This window comes from Condylura cristata, unplaced genomic scaffold (genome assembly GCF_000260355.1).
Source record: "Condylura cristata isolate star-nosed mole 26May11 unplaced genomic scaffold, ConCri1.0 scaffold00045, whole genome shotgun sequence".
Lineage (NCBI taxonomy): Eukaryota > Metazoa > Chordata > Mammalia > Eulipotyphla > Talpidae > Condylura > Condylura cristata.
This window is the reverse complement of record NW_004567146.1, coordinates 535,915-540,743: the sequence shown is the minus strand read 5'-3', so window position 1 is coordinate 540,743 and position 4,829 is coordinate 535,915.

Below are 4,829 nucleotides of genomic sequence, written 5' to 3'. Positions count from 1 at the left end.
TGGTGATGGGAAACCCGCGGGGATTACAATCGAGATGGCAAAAAAAAAAAAAGGTGCAAAATAATGTAAAAATAAACTTTGTAATAAAAATAATAAAATAAAATAATAATAATAATATTTAAGTTTCAGGCATTGTGAGCACAAAACCCCTCTTCTTAGTTCTCCACCTGCAAAACGCCCACGTCTTTGCACGTGAGCACGCGCAAAGTACACACACCATCCTTCCTTAACTCCCCTCTCGTAAAGTTTTCAAACCAACTGGTATTAAACAGAACATGAACCCGTGAAAGGGAAAATGAAGGAAGTAAACAAGAAATCCCACCCTAGCAAGACAATAATAATAATAATAATAATGAACAGCTATATACCAAAGACATTTTGTGGCGGTGGAGTAGGGAATGGGATCAAAAACAGTGGGGGGAGGGAAATGCACTGGACTATGGTGATGGCACATGGGTGATTTGGTGATGGGAAGCCCACCGGGATTGCAACTGAGATGGAAAAAGGCACAAAATGATCTAAAAATAAACTATTATGTTGTTTTAAAAAAAGAAAGAAAAGAAAAAAAATTTTTAAAAAAAGAAAGCCCACCCTGGAATCAGTGTATGTGTCCCCAAAACTGACCCAACACTAGAGGTTCCTGTGAGTGGATCCCACAAGGCAGGCAGCACCCTGACAAGGATGGGTGAGGCTGGAGTCCAAACCCTGTCTGGACTGGGAGGCCTGTGGCCCTCTGGTGGACATGTCATAGAATTGCAGCCTTCTCGGCCTCTGTATAGGTACTTAAACCCGTTTGGGACTGAAGCCCCCTGTGGTTCAGAAACCCTCAACAACAGCCTGCCTGTGAGGAACAGGCAAAGCTGTAACCTAGGAAGGAGGGGAAGGGAAGAGAAGAAGGGGAGAGGGGAGAGGAGGAGGAGGAGGAGGAGGGAGAGAGAGAGCCCTGAGTAATGCTATCCCTGTGGCTGATAGATTTGTGGCTGAGGCAAGGTAGGCTAAGCTTCAAACTGGTAATGTTAAGGAAGCTACAACTTCTGTACTAGTTTCTGGTACTCTGAGAAGAAAAAGACAGTGTTTCAGAATGAGTTTGCTGGTCCCAGGGCTCTTACCTTTCCTTTGAGCTTTCCCTTTGTTTACACCATCAAGTCACCTGTCTCAGGAAGACATATGTGGCAGTGAGTGGCAGCGAAGTGAGGGATGGGATTTTTTTTGATAGGGTGTGAATGGGGAGGTTGTGACTATTTTAAATTATTGATAATCCACTATTTTTTTTGAAGATTTATTTATTTATGCATACAGACTGGGGTATAGGCCAGAGGTGCAAGGGCGGCGAGAGGCTTCACCACAGACAGAGTGGGGAGCAGAACAGGCAGATCGACGAAATACACTGCTGAGGGTGCAGTGGACGGGTCAGGAGAGGTCTGCCGCGCCATGTGGTCACCTCCGGGGCAGGGCAGGAGGGGATTGAACTCATGCGGAAGTGGCTTTTAGCTTCTTAGTGCTGCGCTTTAACCTGCTGCGCCACCAGGGAGGGCCCAATCATCCACTGTTTTTTTTTTTAAGATTTATTTATTTATGCATACGGAGCTGGGGTACAGGCCAGAGGTGCAGGTGAGAAAATTCCCAGAGATAGAGGGGGAGCAGAACAGGCGGATTGACGAAGCACACTGCTGAGCCCTGGGCTCCGCATGGTGTCATTCTGGTTTGACGAGCTCAAGGCGTCCTCCACCTCTGTCTGCCCCTCAATGCTGATGAATTACAGATTCAACTCAACGCCTTGTCTCCTCTTGCCACATCCAAATTTAGCTATCAGATGGCGTAGGCACACTTTCTTCACCTTTGCTGTTTAAATCACTGTTTACATGATCTAAAGGGTGATTTTTGAACGGAGGTTTTTCACTCCCATGCTATAAAGGGAAACGATTTGATGCATGGCCATTCCAAGCCACCCTGTCTGGTGACGGTCCCTGATTTGGAGTGAGAGAGCAAAGTGAGTGTCATCTCTCCTCAAGTTTGCTGCTGTTCTAGGTTGTTTTAGGCCACTGTATGTCTAATAACATTACACTCAACATCCTATACCATCCACAGGGCTCTATTTCTCCTTTGAACTCCCACTACACTTGGTCTACACCAGCAAATTCATTGCTCAAAGAGTCCTATGGGTCAGTCATGGCCACTGAAATAATTCCCCCAAAGAGGAGGGAGCTCCGTTGTGGCCTGAGACCCTATTCCAGGGCATGGAGACTCCTCAACCTGGTTCTGGGAGAGAACTAAGCCCTGGTGCCTGCAGGCACCTATTACAGGGAATGAATTAACTTGTATCTCTTATGCTTTAAAACAGCACTATCTTGGCCCTCCCTGGTGGCACAGCGGGTTAAAGCACAGCACTAAGAAGCTAAAGCCACTTCTGCATGAGTTCGATCCCCACCTGCCCTGGAGGTGACCACATGGCGTGGCAGACCTCTCCTGACCCGCCCGCTGCTCCCCTCAGCAGTGTACTTCATCAGTCTTCCTGGTCTGCTCCCCACTGTCTCTGGTGAAGCCTCTCACCACCCCTCAGCCTCTGGCCAGTACCCCAGTTCTGTATGTACAAATTAATAAATCTTAAAAAAAAAAAAAAGCACTATCTTTGTACCTTCTTTGGGAGAACTGAGAAAATAATTAAATCATACTCTGTAGACTTTAACCCTTTCCTGGACCCCTGTTGAGAGATAACTCCTTAGCAGACACTGGTCTCAATAAACTTGTGTAACTCAAATGTGTCTAGCCCAAGTGGTTGAACTAGACAGGTGAAATGATTACATCACAAGTTGTGGGGAAGTGTTTACTTAAGGCTATGGGGATGAGGCACAGTGAGAGACCATGCAAAGCCACAGGTAACCTGAAGTCATCACATAGAGGCCCAGCGGGCCTTACACCTGGCCACTCGCCCCCCTCACCTGTGGGCGACTCAGCAGATCCTTAGTGATTTAGTGAATACCTCTGGTCCATTCACTTACTGAACCCATTCAATTTTAACACAAGTGGGACCGAAGAATTAACCTGCTTTTATCTAAGCACACGCACCTTCGAGCACCTTCCAGGGGCTGCTTTTTGGCACTATCTCCACATGAATCCCGACTCACCTGACTCCCAGCCAGCCCTACTGTGCCCTGCAGGGAGGCAGGGAACAGATGGGGCTGAGAACTGGGATTAAATCCCAAAATGAGATGTGGGTAGGGCAATGAGACAAAGATTCCTGTTATCTGCTTAGCACCTGCCCAAATCAGGCAGGGCTGAGACTCCCCAAAACAGAGGCAAGGAAAGGGTGGAAGGGGGCTGGTACACAACACATAGTTTAGCGCTTTTCAGCAATTGTTTTCCAGGTATGTCATTGACATGTCCTATCTCCACACAAGGCTATAAATTCCTGGGGTGTGAGGTCTAAGTTTCTGCTGTAAATCTGGAAATCTACAGTGTACAGTTTGATGCTCCTCTGCAGATGCTTAGTCAGCACACTGTTGACTAATTAGAATCTGCTTTGGGGGAATGGTGTGTCCTTGCAGCAATTAGAGTGTGAGGTTTATGGAGAAGGACTGAACGCAAACAGTAAAGCGTCCATGATTTTTTTTTTAAGATTTATTTATTTATTCGTACAGAACTGGGGTACAGGCCAGAGATGTGGAGGGTGAGAGGAGTCACCAGAGACAGAGTGGGGTGCAGAACAGGCAGATCAACGAAGTACACGCTGAGGGGAGCAGCGGACGGGTCAGGAGAGGTCTGGCTCGCCATGTGGTCTCCTCCGGGGCAGGCGGGAATCGAACTCATGCGGAAGCGGCTTTAGATTCTCAGTGCTGTGCTTTAACCCGCTGCGCCACCAGGGAGGGCCCAAGCGTCCACGATTTAATAATTCCGCACTAGGAACCACATCCCACCTCACCGCAGAGGGGCCATCCTACGTACCCCAATCTGAATGTTGGACAGAGAATCCTGAGCTAGGGAGCCTGTCATCACCCTCAGGCCAAGCAGAGCTTCCCTGTAGACAGAGCCCAATGGCTGCTTTTATACGAACTTTCCAGGACAGCCAGCGAGACAAACTGGATGGAACCTTCCACTCCTGTTCTGCTTCTTAGAGTAGAGACTTCTGTCACCTGTCCCCAGGGAAAACATCCCTTTAATTGCTGAGCTCCAGAGACTCCCAACGCCAGAGCTTGTCAATCCCAGTCAGGATCAACCTGGGATTTCTAGCTAGCCCAGGGTTTCTTGCTCAGTCTCAGGATCCTCTCCAGGGGGCTCCCCACCCCACCCCACATTCCTTGGAGCCTGTGATCAGGCTGAGTTCACAGGGGACTGGCCCCTGTTGTGTCTCTCAGACTGGGCAGCCAGGAAGTTGGCAAATAAACACCTTGGAGAGTTATGCACAGCAACTGACTTCCACAGGCTCGCCGACTTTTACTTAGTCTCAAAGTCCATGGGTCAAATTTGGGTGAGGAACATGCTATTCCAGGGCTGAGGCCAGAAGCGGTCTGTGATCACGCCGGGAAGGACTCCAAGAAGGGGCTTGTTGATGCTGGTGATCCTTCAAGCTTCCCTCGGGGGAGGTCGCCCAGCGCCCGCCTGCCATTTGCCTTCAGGTGCCGGGGCGTCTGTGTCGACCCAAAAGCACAGTCTTCCCTGGGACAGCACACGAGGCCTGTACATTCTTGCTTCACAGCCATCTTTATCCTCCTCGATGAGCTGAGGTCTTCCTCTTTTTTTCTTAATCACACCATCAGATTGTCAACATATTTTTATTATTTTCTAAATACGGAGCTGATCTTACATCATGTATTGAGAAATAGACTCGAGCT